Genomic DNA, 15812 nt, shown 5'->3' on the forward strand with positions numbered 1-15812 from the left:
TTGAAGGGCCCTGTCCAGCGGTTCTTGAGACGGCGGTGCCCTGTTCAGCGGTGCTTGTCTTGAAGGGCCCTGTTCAGCGATGCTTGTCTTGAAGGGCCCTGTCCAGTGTTTCTTGAGACGGCGGTGCCCTGTTCAGCGGTGCTTGTCTTGAAGGGCCCTGTCCAGCGGTTCTTGAGACGGCGGTGCCCTGTTCAGCGGTGCTTGTCTTGAAGGGCCCTGTTCAACGGTTCTTGAGACGGCGGTGCCCTGTTCAGCGGTGCCCAGCGGAGCGGTGCTTGAGTTGAAGGGCCCAGCGGAGCGGTGCTTGAGTTGAAGGGCCCAGCGGAGTGGTGCTTGAGAGGAAGGGCCCAGCGGAGCGGTGCTTGAGTTGAAGGGCCCAGCGGAGCGGTGCTTGAGAGGAAGGGCCCAGCGGAGCGGTGCAGAGACAGCGGTGCCCAGCGGAGCGGTGCTTGAGTTGAAGGGCCCAGCGGAGCGGTGCTTGAGAGGAAGTGCCCAGCGGAGCGGTGCTTGAGAGGAAGGGCCCAGCGGAGCGGTGCTTGAGTTGAAGGGCCCAGCGGAGCGGTGCTTGAGAGGAAGGGCCCAGCGGAGCGGTGCTTGAGTTGAAGGGCCCAGCGGAGCGGTGCTTGAGATGAACGGCCCAGCGGAGCGGTGCTTGAGAAGAAGTGCCCAGCAGAGCGGGGCTTGAGAGGAAGGGCCCAGCGGAGCGGTGCTTGAGTTGAAGGGCCCAGCGGAGCGGTGCTTGAGAGGAAGGGCCCAGCAGAGCGGTGCTTGAGAGGAAGGTCCCAGCGGAGCGGTGCTTGTCTTGAAGGGCCCTGTTCAGCGGTTCTTGTCTTGAAGGGCCCTGTCCAGCGGTTCTTGAGACGGCGGTGCCCTGTTCAGCGGTGCTTGTCTTGAAGGGCCCTGTTCAGCGGTTCTTGAGACGGCGGTGCCCTGTTCAGCGGTTCTTGTCTTGAAGGGCCCTGTTCAGCGGTTCTTGAGACGGCGGTGCCCTGTTCAGCGGTTCTTGTCTTGAAGGGCCCTGTTCAGCGGTACTTGTCTTAAAGGGCCCTGTTCAGCGGTTCTTGAGACGGCGGTGCCCTGTTCAGCGGTGCTTGTCTTGAATGGCCCTGTCCAGCGGTTCTTGAGACGGCGGTGCCCTGTTCAGCGGTGCTTGTCTTGAAGGGCCCTGTTCAGCGATGCTTGTCTTGAAGGGCCCTGTCTAGCGTTTCTTGAGACGGCGGTGCCCTGTTCAGCGGTGCTTGTCTTGAAGGGCCATGTCCAGCGGTTCTTGAGACGGCGGTGCCCTGTTCAGCGGTGCTTGGCTTGAAGGGCCCTGTTCAGCGCTTCTTGAGACGGCGGTGCCCTGTTCAGCGGTTCTTGTCTTGAAGGGCCCTGTTCACCGGTTCTTGAGACGGCGGTGCCCTGTTCAGCGGTGCTTGTCTTGAAGGGCCCTGTTCAGCGGTGCTTGTCTTGAAGGGCCCTGTCCAGCGGTTCTTGAGACGGCGGTGCCCTGTTCAGCGGTGCTTGTCTTGAAGGGCCCTGTCCAGCGGTTCTTGAGACGGCGGTGCCCTGTTCAGCGGTGCTTGTCTTGAAGGGCCCTGTTCAGCGGTTCTTGAGACGGCGGTGCCCTGTTCAGCGGTTCTTGTCTTGAAGGGCCCTGTTCAGCGGTTCTTGAGACGGCGGTGCCCTGTTCAGCGGTTCTTGTCTTGAAGGGCCCTGTTCAGCGGTGCTTGTCTTAAAGGGCCCTGTTCAGCGGTTCTTGAGACGGCGGTGCCCTGTTCAGCGGTGCTTGTCTTGAAGGGCCCTGTCCAGCGGTTCTTGAGACGGCGGTGCCCTGTTCAGCGGTGCTTGTCTTGAAGGGCCCTGTTCATCGATGCTTGTCTTGAAGGGCCCTGTCTAGCGTTTCGTGAGACGGCGGTGCCCTGTTCAGCGGTGCTTGTCTTGAAGGGCCCTGTCCAGCGGTTCTTGAGACGGCGGTGCCCTGTTCAGCGGTGCTTGTCTTGAAGGGCCCTGTTCAGCGGTTCTTGAGACGGCGGTGCCCTGTTCAGCGGTTCTTGTCTTGAAGGGCCATGTTCACCGGTTCTTGAGACGGCGGTGCCCTGTTCAGCGGTGCTTGTCTTGAAGGGCCCTGTTCAGCGGTGCTTGTCTTGAAGGGCCCTGTCCAGCGGTTCTTGAGACGGCGGTGCCCTGTTCAGCGGTGCTTGTCTTGAAGGGCCCTGTCCAGCGGTTCTTGAGACGGCGGTGCCCTGTTCAGCGGTGCTTGTCTTGAAGGGCCCTGTTCAGCGGTTCTTGAGACGGCGGTGCCCTGTTCAGCGGTTCTTGTCTTGAAGGGCCCTGTCCAGCGGTTCTTGAGACGGCGGTGCCCTGTTCAGCGGTGCTTGTCTTGAAGGGCCCTGTTCAGCGGTGCTTGTCTTGAAGGGCCCTGTTCAGCGGTTCTTGAGACGGTGGTGCCCTGTTCATCGGAGCTTGTCTTGAAGGGCCCTGTTCAGCGGTTCTTCACATGTGTCTCCAGGGCACCAGATCTGGCCAATATATGGTGTTCACTCGCCATCCGACTTCTCGCTTGCGGGGCCCTCCTGTGCTGGTGTCCCGTGCCCGTGGGTGTACTCCTTCACCCCCGGAATGGGTCTGGTGGGGCCCTCCTGGGCAGCTCGCCTGCTGCCGGACTTGTCGGGCGTGCTGCCCTTGCCATCCTTGCCTGATCCTCTGTGTCCCTTGCCTCCCTTTGGAGATGTGCCAGGTGGCAACCCACTTTCTGACGGTGCCAAGGTGGTGCCTGTGGAGGCTGCCGTCTCTGTCCTCTCGCGCCGGCCCTTGCCTTTTTTGGATTTTTTCCCAGGGGGTGGGCTGGCTGTCCCTTTGCTGCTGGCCGATGTAGCTGCCCTCGAAGGTGGTGGACTCCAATATCCCTGGACTATGGTCCTTGTAGGTCCAGGGCTTGTGGTGGCTGAGGTGCTGATTGGACTTTTACGAGATGGAGAGGGTGGGTCAGGTGATGGAAAGAGGTTAAGTTTGGAGAGGAAAAACTTTTTAGGAGCAATGGGAAGGGTAGGTGCAGTGGGTATGGGAGTGGAGGAAGAGGATGTGGTTGTAGGAGAGTCAAGTGTGCTGTTGTTGGGTGCAGGTGCTTGTGACAGAGGCTGTCGTGAGGTGGATGGCTGTTGGGTGGGTGGCTGCCTGCGTTTGTGTGGTTTGGAAGAGGGGGTGACAGACACACTGGGAGAGGACACAGGGGACGTGTAAATGGCAGTGGGGGTGGTGACTGCACGTGTGCGGAGTGTTCTGGTCGGTGTGCTGGTGATGGACGTAGTGGCTGATGAAGTGGTGCATGCAAGTGTGAGTGGAGACGTCACAGGGAGGGAGAAGGGAGACGAGGAGGAGGGGGACACAGAGGAGGCAGTGGCTGTTGGCATGTCTGCATGTGGATGTTGTTTGTGTGAATGCTTGTGGGATGTGTGGTGCTTATGTTTGGATGAGCTGACCTTGGGTGTTGAGGTGTGTGCAGGCTGGTCTGTAGGTGTGTCTAGGATAGGCAGAGGAACAGGGGAGTGGGACTGGGTGGAGGGAGTTGGAGGAGGGAGGCAGGAGACAGGGACAATGGCTGCCGTCAGTGCTGAGGCCAGAGCATTGAACGATCGCTGATGGGCAGCCTGACCCGAATGAATTTCCTCCAGGTATGCATTGCTCCAATGCACCTCCCTTTCCACCCCCTGGATGGCATTCAAAAGGGTAGACTGCCCAACAATGAGCGTCCAGAGGAGGTCAATGACCTCCTCACTGAGGGCAGCAGGGTAACTGGGGCAGGGCCTGAGGTGCCTGGGGCGAAGGAGATGCCCGCCTTGGTGTGCGAGCGGGCACGGGGCGAACGCTGAGGGGCTGCTTGGAGGGCGGACCTGGTGCGCTGGGTGGCGGCTGTACCTGTTGTTACGGTGGGCACGGATGTTGCCGCCACCACAAGGGAGCTCCCTTCCGAGGACGTGTCAGTGTCGCTGATGTCTCCACGTGTCCCCGTTGTGGAGCCCCCCTCGCCCTCCGTCTCACTGGTGAAATCAGAGTCCGTTGCATGGCCCTCTGGGGCCATGTGAGATGCAGCTCCCTCGTGCTCCAATGCCACTTCTCCTCCGCCAGATGATGCTAATGCACACATGAACGGGAAGAGCAGACAAAAAAAGGGGGGGGGAGAAATAAAGACATGTTGAGTGCATGCATTGGCAACACAGTTGGCGGAGAGGACAGACACAGAAGCCCCCTGCACTACGCCGCGCACTTGGGGTACAATACTCAATCAGTGAGACTTGGCCTACAAGCCAATGGACGACATCTGCACACATAGGTGACACAAGGCCATGGATAGCTGTACTTGGCAGCCTACAGAGGTGGAGGGCGGGGGCACAGGGCCATGACTTACGGAGGGGACTAGCCTACAGAAATCGCCATGGCCTAGGGATACCCACCTCCCTCCTCCCCCACCCAGACACCTCCAATGCGTGCTAAGATAGCAGAATGTGCTTGTACTCACCCCCTTGTGTCTGATGTGATGTCCTCACGCGCCCATCCAAATCTGGGTAGGCCACCGCCAGGATCCGAGACATCAGGGGGGTCAATAGACGAGTGGCACCCCTGCTACGTTCAGAGGCCACCCCCAGCAGAGCCTCCGCGGTCTTTCTGCTCCCGCGGCGGATGTCCTCCCACCTCTTGCGGCAGTGGGTGCCCCGTCTGTTGTGGACCCCCAGGGTCCAGACGTCCTTGGCGATGGCACGCCAAATGTCGACTTTCTGATGGGCGCTGACCTATGTGACACGTACAGGGAGAGAAAACAAAATATCTACATTTTCTGCATGCTCGATGTGAGTGTCCCCCCATCCCCACCCTTGCCATGTGGCACATGCTCTCATCTGTCGTTTGATGCATGCCTCATACGCTCCCCTCCGCACCTTCGTTCATTCACCCCACTCAACCCAGGCATTGCCCACAAAGCATGGTCCCAGTGTACTAACCTGTTGGTCTGGAGGACCGTAGAGTAGCGCATACTGGGGGAGGACCCCATCCACGAGTTTCTCCACTTCTTCAGAAGTGAAGGCAGGGGCCCTTTCCCCAGTCGCAGCAGCCATTGTCTCTTCCAGACCGAGGTCACAGCAGCACTTGCAGTATAGGTCCTCTCCTGTGGATGATCAGGTCTCGAGTGATTAAGCTGAGAGAAAATGGCGGTCACGCCCGCGGCGGTGCATACCGCGGCGGTGCGTACCGCGACCGCCGGCGCACTTCGTCATTGGCTCCTGAAACCCATAGGGTTCTATGTTAACCAATGCGGCTTTGCACCGCGGTCTTCGACCGCCTACCGCCACGGTGTGCCACGCCAGCGCATTGACCTCACATCCCATTGTCACACTTCACAGGTCAGGCAGCCGCCATTTCAAGGGCCCACATGGCTTAATTTCTACTGCGTCACACAGGCCTAGGCCTTGCATTGCCACTCATACAAGCCATTCAATGCATAGCGAATCGTGTACTGTGCAAGCTGTGGGAACGTACCTGTGGTTTGCTTGACTCGGTGCTCCATGTTGTCCTTCCTAGGCACCGTCCGCTGGGACTTGCGAGGAGATGGAGGAATGTTCCCGTGTACAGACGGCTGGTGGACCTGTCGACAATGGAAGAAAGACATGTCATACTGACATACAGACTTGACCGAGCCACTATACAGGAACTGTGTGCCCAGCTGGAGCCAGACCAGATGTCACCCATTCGCCAACAGACAGGGATTCCCCCTCTGGTGCAGGTTCTGTCAGTACTCCATTTTTTGGCAAGTGGATCATTCCAAACAACAGTGGCCATTTCATCAGGGATGTCTCAGCCTATGTTTTCTAAGGTTTTATCCAGAGTGTTGTCTGCCCTGATGAAATACATGCAGAGCTACATTGTTTTCCCTGAGGTGGGCGATTTGGCTACAGTGAAGTGTGATTTCTATGCCCTTGGAATATTCCCAACATCATTGGTGCCATTGATGGGACCCATGTGGCTTTGGTTCCCCCCAGTGAAAGTGAACAGGTGTACAGGAACAGAAAAAGTTATCATTCTATGAATGTCCAGGTGGTCTGTTTGGCTGACCAGTACATCTCCCATGTAAATGCCAAGTTCCCTGGGTCAGTGCATGACGCGTACATCATGCGAAATAGCAGCATCCCTTGTGTGATGGAACAGCTACAGAGACACCGTGTGTGGCTAATTGGTGACTCTGGTTACCCCAATCTGTCGTGGCTACTGACCCCAGTGAGGAATCCCCGGACCAGGGCAGAGGAACGGTACAATGAGGCCCATGGGCGGACTAGGAGGGTGATCGAGCAGACCTTCGGCCTCCTGAAGGCCAGGTTTAGGTGCATGCATATGACAGGTGGATCCCTAATGTACTCACCGAAGAAGGTGTGCCAGATCATCTTGGCCTGCTGTATGCTTCACAACCTGGCTTTGCGACGCCAGGTGCCTTTCCTGCAGGAGGATGGTCCAGAGGGTGGTGTTGTGGCAGCTGTGGAGCCTGTGGAGAGTGAAGAGGAGGAAGACGACGGGGACGACACAGACAACAGGGACACAGTGATACAACAGTATTTTCAATTACACACAGATACGAATCAACACCGCCATTTTACATGTACTTACAGTCTCCTGCCTCTCTACTGTCTGAGTTTCCCCCCAGTTTATGTTAAATGAGTTGTGACTTTCCCTTCCGTTTTCAGAGATGTGGGCCCCACTGCGTGACCTCTGCTTTGTTTGCCAATGGACTACAGCTGTGTGACAGTGGTATGTTGTCATCACAATGTAACTGAACATTTTGGCACCGTTATGTCTAATACATTTGTTCAAAATACAAGCAGACTCCAGATAATTTTAGTGCAATAAGTGATTTTATTTAAGTGCTAAATTTAGGGACATGCTTGAAAATCGGTGATGGGTGATGGTGGAGTAATGTCCATGGCAGAGTCCAGATTTTCAGTCTCACAGGTGCATTGTCCATATGCCTGTGGAAGGATGGAGCAGGGGCAGTTCAAGGTTGGACAGGGTGACAATGTGGGACAGTGGGATGACATCAGGGGGTATCCTTTGCTGCCGGGGGTCTTGGCATCCTACTCTGTCTTCTTCCTAGATCTCAGGTACCGCTTGCGGGGTGGTTCTTCTTCTGCAGGAGGTGGGGTTCTGACGGCCTGTTGTTGTGTGGGGGCCTCCTGTCCACTAGTGCCGGCGGAGGTGGTAGGTTGTTCCTGGTCCATGCTAGTGACAGGGGCCCTTTGTGGTGCCACATGGTCCCGCAATGTGGTGACAATCTGGTTAAGAGCCACGACGATGGTCCCCATTGCGGAACTAATGGCTCGGAGTTCTTCCCTGAACCCCATGTACTGTTCCTCCTGCAGTACCTCGATCTCCTGGAACCTGGCCAGTACCGTAGCCATCGTCTCCTGGGAGTGGTGGTATGCTCCCATGATGGAGGAGAGGGCCTCGTGGAGAATGGGTTCCCTGGGCCTGTCCCCCCCCGTCGCACAGCAGCCCTCCTAGTTCCCCTGTTTCCCTGGGCCTCTGTCCCCTGGACCGTGTGCCCACTACCACTGCCCCCAGGTCCCTGCTGTTGTTGGGGTGGTGGGTCAACCTGGGTGCCCTGTAGTGGTGGACACACCGCTGATTGACGTGTCCTGGAGACAGAGGCATTGGCCCACTGGGTGGGAGCTGTGCTGGTGTTCCCAGAGGGGGGTAGGTCTGCTGTGGCCTGTGGCTGTGTGAGGGGAACCGACTGTCCCGAGGTCCCCGATGGGCCGGGCTGGTCATCTGGGTCCAGGGAGACAGAGCTGCTGTCATCACTGGGGGCCTCTTCTGGGGGTGGGATGGACATTTCTGGACCCTCCTGGGCGGTGTGGTGGCGTTCGGGTCCTGCAGGGGTATAAGAGTATGGTTATTGCTTCTGTGTGTGCCATAGTGTGCAATGGGTGGGTGGCCGTGTACCCCAGTGCTGGCATTCCCTTTTGGGGGCTGTTGTGATGGTGGCTTGTGGGGGAGATGGGTATGTGCAGTGGGCATGCTTTGGTGATGGGTGTCCATGCTTTGTGGACGCATGCAGGGCTAGGTGTTGGGATGGGTGGGTTGTGATGGTGAGCCATTTGCAAGGAGTTGGTGTGATGGGGATGAGGGTGGGGGTATGATTTGGCATGCAGGTGGGGTGGGGGTAATGAAGTAGTGAAGATTTGACTTACCAGAGTCCATTCCTCCAGCTACTCCTGCGAGGCCCTCAGGATGCAGGATGTGCAAGACTTGCTCCTCCCATGCTGTAAATTCTGGGGGAGTAGGTGGGGGTCCGCCGCCAGTCTTCTGCACCGCGATGTTGTGCCTTGATACCATGGAACGCACCTTCCCCCATAGGTCGTTCCACCGCTTCCTGATATCGTCCCGATTTCGTGGATGCTGTCCCACAGCGTTGACCCTGTCCACTATTCTTTGCCATAGCTTCATCTTCCTGGCAATGGTGGTGTGCTGCACCTGTGTCCCGAAGAGCTGGGGCTCTACCCGAACTATTTCCTCCACCATGACCCTGAGTTCTGCGTCAGAAAACCTGGGGTGTCTTTGGGGTGCCATGGGGTGGTGTGGATGAGGTGTGGGGTGGTGTATGTGTTGTAGAGTGTGGTGAGTGTGGTGGTGTATGGTGTTTTGTGCGTGGATATTGTGTGGGTGATGTTGTGATTTGCCTCTGTGTGATGGTGTACTCTATTTTGTGCTGTCTCTCTCTGGCCTTCAGTCGCAATTGTGGTCTTAAGGGTTTGTGGGTGATGTAGGTGTGTGTTTTATATTGTAATGGGTGTGTGGGAGTGGTGTGTGTATGTGTCTCAGGTGTGTGTATTTTGAATTGTCCAATGTGGCTGTGTTTTGTAAAGGTGTGTGTATTTTGAGCGTGGCGGTGTGTACCGCCAATGGAATACCACGGTTGAAAGACCGCTGCGGGGATTTGTGGGTCGGAATAGCATGGCGTATTTCTGTTGGCGTGACGGTGGAGGTTTGGTCATCGCCAGTTTTTCGCTGGCCGTTGGTGTGGCGGACTTTTGTTGTTGTCGGGTTTTTGGCGGTTTGCCAGTTGCGGGTCAGAATGACCGTGGCGGTTTACCGCGGCGGTGTTATGGCGGTCTTCTGACCGGCGGTAAGCGCCTTTTACCGCCGAGGTCAGAATGACCCCCTTTATCATTTGTAGAAAGTACTGACAAAGCAAATACATCAAATAATGAAGAGGCACTTAACTGGCTGCGACGCAGCAAAGAAGGAGGAAGAGTACCTACAGTCAAGAGGTTATATAGGGTCAGCTCCATGGTTAAACTTTTGTTATTGGCTGCTGAAAAAATAAAGCATAGAAAAAGAACCATAATTTGAGCATCAGGTCCTGACATAGAATTTGTGTCACTGCCACCCCATGCGTGAAGAAGGCTGTTTTGCTGAAATGCATCGCAGGGACTGTGTTTTCTAGAATAAAGACTTCACCTTTGAAATTTCTGAATGTGCATGAATTCTTTTCAGGATTTTATTTGTATACATTTATATAATAATATTTAGGGGCATACATAGTAAATGGACGGGTAAACACTTAGGCCCAGATGTAGGTATAAACCAATTTGCGAGTTGCAAATTGCGAGTCCTTCCGACTCGCAATTTGCAACTCGCAAATTGGTATGCAGAAAGGTGTCTCAGACACCTTCTGCGACTCGCTATGGGGTCGCAAAGACCCACCTCATAAATATTTATGAGGTGGGTCGCAGTTTGCGACCCCATAGCAAGTCTAGGCACTCACTGGGATGGTGGCCTGCTGGAGACAGCAGACCTCCATGTCCGTGACTGCTTTGCAATAAAGCAGTTTTTTATTTTCTCTTTGCAGCCCCTTTTCCTTAAAGGAAAACGAGCTGCAAATAGAAAAAAATACCGAAACCTTTTAGTTTAGGACCACTGCCTGCTCTGAAAAAATATTATTGTGAGCATTCACAAAGGGGAAGGGGTCCCATGGGACCCCTTCCCGTTTGCGAATGCGTTACCATCCACTTCAAGTGGATGGTAATTGCGGGTTGATTTGCGACCGCTTTCGCGGTCACAAATCAACCCTACATCGCGGTGCGACTCGCAAATAGGTAGGGAACGCCCCTTCCTATTTGCGAGTCTGAAACACATTTTGCTAGTCGGTACCGACTCTCAATATGTGTTTCAGCATCGCGTGAGGGCATTAGCGCCTCGCAAACGGCGTTTTTCGCCATTTGCGAGGCGCTAATGCCTTCCTACATCTGGCCCTTAATCATGAACGATTCATGGATACATATCATGTGAATGTATAGAAGCTATTTAACATTGGGTGAGCCTCAGCGCTCACAGGTGCTTTATAGCATTTAAAATTGTATAATCAAAGTACGTCAGGGAAGAAACTACCATGCAAACAAAAAATCCAAATAACAGCGTATAATCCCATATATCTACAGCAAAACCTATCTTTTCTCTCCCTCTCCAGTAGTTACACAGCACCACCTAGACATCGGTCGGTGAGCATTCTTGAAATGTACGGAACGGCTTCACAGTCTGGAAAAGCACAAGTTGGCCATACAAGTGGCAGAAATAGGGTTTATAAATGCCTAAGAAAATAATAAAACACAATAACTATTGTCGGAAATATAGACCAAGGACATAATTAGAAGGCCGCTTTTTTTTTGCAATGAATATTGAAATGCAGCCGGATCCATGTATGTGAACAAACAAGGCGGCAGTACTGGGATACACGTTATACTTCTTATAAAATGGCGCTTGGCCTTAGTTATTTTTACACAATATTTTTACATTAAAGAGGAGGAGAACATGACGGGCTGCGTCGTACTAGCAACGCGCTAGGACGCTTCTGGTTCCGGTTCCTGGGGGAGTGACGAAACGGTTCTGCCGATCGAACTGCGGTGGCGGTGGATACACGGATGTGCGCACCTCAGTTCCTTAGACCGGATGAAAGGTGGAAGGCAGCTGGGGCTGCGTTGTGGTGCCGTGCCGCGCTGGAGTTGCACCGAACACGGAGAGCAGCGGCTTGTATTCCCCTTTGGGGGAATAGCTGCAGCGGCTGCACCAGCAAGTTTATAAAGAAGGCGAGGCAAGGAGCACTGACTAACAGCATTTCTGAAAGGGGGACCAGTCAAAGAACGGTGAGGCAAAGTGGGGGGATGGTGATACCCCCCCTCCCCCTTTTGGTCTAACAAGTGTGGAGGGGACTGGTCAGCCTCAGGTTGACAAATCTGATTTGGTGTGGGAAGATAAGGGGGGCTTAGGCAAGAAAAAGACTACAATTAAATCAGGTGAAGGAAGAAGGAGTGCCGCGAGGAAAGAGGGGGAAAGTAAGCTTAAGGGGAGAGAAAAGTTGACTCCCTCCTTGAGGTCATTTTTTTAAGTGAGGCCGGAAGTAGTCAAGCTTACCCCCGGTCAGGTTAGAGCGGCGATGGAGGCTTCTACCTTACAGCTTGCGGATTCCTCGGGTGAGGGTAGGGTGCTGGTGGATAATAGCACGGTTGCGTTGTCCCAAACTAATGGAGGAAACAAAGAGGGAGCAGGGTTGGAGAAGACATTCCCCCCGATGCAGTCTGGTAAGGAGCAGTTGGCCGCCCCTCAAGTTCAGACTTTAACCACAGTGGCTCTGCAGGCACAAGACCCTTTACTTACGGTTGTTGAAGAAACCTCTCAAGCTGTTCCTGCCCCCTCTCTTTCCCAGAGCTCCTCGTTTGAGGCACTGATTTTGTCAATTTCTGAGGATGTAAAGAGAGGCTTTGCGAATTCCGAAGTAAATTAAGGGGAGATAAGAGAGTTCTTGCGCGGTGTTAGAAAGAAAGATTGATGGCTTAATGGAGAGAACTCAGGTTCTCGAAGAAGCTATGGGCGGTATGAAGGAGGAGCTGGGTCAACATAAGGTTGAGATTGATGCATTAAAGGGAAATGAGCAGGTATTAAAAAATAGGATTGAGCAATTGGAAAATTTCTCAAGAAGAAATAATTTAAGACTTTTGAAAGTGCCAGAAGGTGCGGAAGGCAACGATCTCAAGGCCTTTGTGGTTTCGCTAATTAAATCGGCAGTGGGACTGGAGGAGAGTGAGGAGGAATTTGGAAAGGATATTCAGAGAGTCCATCGGGATCCTTTTAGGATGCGGATGAATAGTAGTAAACCTCGGAGAATTTTTATCCATTTTTTGACATATCAGATGAAAGAGAAGATCTTATCTAGACCGTTAAAACAAAAATCTTTAAAAGTGAATTATGTTGTTTTTGAGATTAGGTCTGATTTGTCTAGGTCTACTATGGACAGGCAGTGGGAGCTCGGGAAGTGATTTAAGTCTCTTGGGGTCTCGGCTCAGTTGAAATTTCCAGCCTTTCTCCGGGTTATGTACAATAACAAAATGTATAATATTAGAGATAAGACTGATGCGGATGAACTATTGGAAGTAGTTAAAGGTGGGCAGACCGTGAAATAGCGTCATTTTAGGGGTTTTCTAAGTTAAATCACCTAGGAATGCGGGGCGTTCTAAAATTTGGACCAATTATGGTCCCTATATGGGGGGGGTTCTCCATGGGTGGGGTAGCGGGGGAATGGGAGTCGGGGGACTGGGTAGGGCGGGGGTTGGAGGGGGGAAAGTGTAAAAAAAAAGTACCTTGTTCAACCCAGTTATTTGTTTTGCAATATTTGAGAGATACCTAGCAGGGGGAGAGACCAGGGGACAAGGAGCACATCATTGCAAATTCTCTCTTGGAATGTTAATGGTCTGAGGACGAGAGGAAGAAGGGATTGAATATTACAGTATTTGCATGATTCAACTGCACAAATTGTAGTTTTGCAAGAAACACACATAGCTAAGGCTGAGTGTATGAGCGTAATAAAAAAGCTGAGGTGGGTTAAAGCGTTTGCATGTACAGAGCACAATTATCATACTAAAGGTGTGGCTATTCTGTTTAAACGGTTACAACAGGGAAATTTAGTAATTTTGGCAGTAAGATCAGATACAGCGCGGCGGTGGGTTGTAGTTAAAGTACAGTTTGATGGTCGTGATTTTGTTTTAGTAGGGTACTACGGGCCTAATTGTGATTATATAGAACCTCTAAGACGGCTTTTTTCTCAGCTTCTTGAATTCTCGGACCCAGTCATTATGATGGGTGATTTTAATGTTGTGTTAGATAATGAGCTAGATAGGCATAATTGTAAGTTGCGAGGCACGCCCAAATCGCAACAATATTTAAGGAGGATGATGAAAGAATTTGGTTTGTGCGATATCTGGAGACAAAGAGTGGGGAATAGTAGGGATTTTTCTTTTTTCAATAAGAAATACAGGCATGCCTCCCGAATTGATTATTTCCTATTAGATTTACGCTTGAGAGAGGCTGTGAAAAAGATAGTATATCTGCCCTCTCACTTATCTGACCATTCCGCGGTCGTGCTAGATATGAGTCTTCCGCAGAAAATAATTAGTAATCGGTGGACCATTGACTGCTCTTTACTACCGGATCAGGAGGTGGTGATGCAATTGCGTAAGGAATCAGAATTCTTTTTCAGTGTAAATGTAGGCTCCGCCCCAATGTCAGTAGTATGGGATACGTTTAAAGCTGTTATCAGGGGGGAGTTTACGAATATCTCATATCAGAAGCATAAATTGTTTAGAAATGAAATTAATTTGTTAGAGCAAGAAATGCAGAAGTATAAGGTTGAGTTGATAGAATCAGGTGAGACAGAGGCTTTGAGGGCTAGTTTGGATGAGTTGAGAAAACAGTTGGAGAATGTATTACAGGGAAGAATTCTAAGGAGATGGGAGGCAAGCAAATTGGCTCATTTTGAGTACGGGGAAAATGCCGGGAAGTTGTTAGCCTGGAAAGGTAAAGCAGATCGAGTAAGGAACTATATTAAGGAGATTGAAATGGAGCAGTCTGGAGAAAGAGGAACGGACAATGTGGCGATTGAATTAGCTTGCCCAAATTATTTTACACAATTGTACTCAGAGGAGTTAGAGGTGAGAGAAGATATGGTGACGGATTGGTTGGGGTCTGATATATCTTTATGTATAGCACCGCAGGAAAGGGAAGCACTGAATGCCCCAATTACACCAGAGGAAATTAGGAGTATCTTGAATAGCAGTAAGACCGGGACTGCTCCGGGCCCTGACAGCATCCCAGTGGAGGTATATAAAGCATTAGGGGATTCGATAATCCCAGTTCTGACAGATTTATTTGGGGGGATTTTTGAACATGGCGATAGTATTCCTCTTTCGTGGAACGAGGCTGTTATTTCATTAATTTTGAAACTTGATAAAAACCCTGCGAAATGTGCTTCTTATAGGCCTATATCGTTGTTGAATAGCGATTATAAATTATTAGCTAAAATTTTAGCGGACAGGCTGAGCAAGATAGTTAATAATTTGGTGCACCCAGACCAAAAAGGCTTTTCTAAAGGTAGATGTCTGCATGAGTTAACTTTTTAATTGATCGGGGCAATAGATATGGCTACAACCTTCTGGTCACCGTTGGCAATTACTATTTTAGATGCAATGAAAGCCTGTGACCTGGTAAACTGGAATTATTTTAAATCAATTTTAAGGCGGGCCAACCAAGGAACTAAGTTCGGTGGGGTGATCGATCAAATATATACAGTGCCTTTTGCTAAGGTGCTGGTTAATGGGAACCTTACAGGACTTATCACAATTTTTAGAGGTACTAGGCAGGGTTGTCCCTTGTCTCCTGTCTTGTTTAACTTGTATATTGAACCATTCGCTAGAAAAATTTGGCAAAATAGCCTCATCCCCCCCTTTCGTTGCAATGGTTGGGAAAAAAATATATCTTTATATGCAGATGATCTGCTGATATACACCAATAATTTACCATTGGCCTTTAATACAGTCAAAGAATTGGCTGAGCAATTTGGAAGCATATCAGGATATCGGGTTAATGTGGGAAAAACAGAAACTATGCAATGGAATATGGAGGCATGGTTAATACCGAGTAAGCAGGAAGTACGGTATTTAGGTATCTTATTGACTCATGAGCTTAAGGATCTAGTTGAAAGGAAAGCACGAAAAATTTTAGCTGAGTGTAAAGCTATGTTGCAGAAATGGGCATATCTCCCTTTGACGATACTCGGGAGAGTAAATTTAATTAAGATGTTTATTTTGCCTAAATGGAACTTTGTGTTTGCAGCAATCCCTCTGGCAATGCATAAAGGGTATTTGGATAAAATGCAGCAGGCGAAAATGTTTTTATTTGGAGTTCAAAGGGGCCAAGGATATCTTGGAAGAAATTTCATAGAAGAAGGGAAAAGGGAGGATTGGCTTTACCAGATCTGGCATATTATGCTTGGGCCTTCTTATTCAAGAATTCAAGGATGTTGTTTGTATGCCCAGATGTTTAAGCGGTGGGTGGGATGTATAAGGCAATGGTCTCAACTGTTAAAGGGGCTTCAAGGTATTTCCTTTTTAAATTTGGCGATCCTAAATTTTTCAAAAAAATCAAATTGAAAGTACTGCAAGGGCTGGCAAGGAGTTGGTATCAGGTGAGACGACGACTCGGTATTCTTTATTACAGCTACTATGTGCCTATTTGCGATTCCCCGGGCACCCCAGAGTGCTTTAAAGATATTTTAGCATTACCACTCAAAAAGGCAGGGGTGGAAGTTGGGGCGATCTCTCTCGAGAAGGAACATTACTTTCATGGGAAGAGTTAGTAGGGATAACGACCGGATCCCTGTCTAGGTTGAAGTTTTTGCAGATAAAAGAGTGGGAAAAAGGAATTAAGGGGGGTCTGGGGGTGTGAAGTCCACTGGAGGTTTCTTT

The sequence above is a fragment of the Pleurodeles waltl genome, chromosome 4_1, assembly GCF_031143425.1.
Source record: "Pleurodeles waltl isolate 20211129_DDA chromosome 4_1, aPleWal1.hap1.20221129, whole genome shotgun sequence".
NCBI classification, from domain to species: Eukaryota; Metazoa; Chordata; class Amphibia; order Caudata; family Salamandridae; genus Pleurodeles; species Pleurodeles waltl.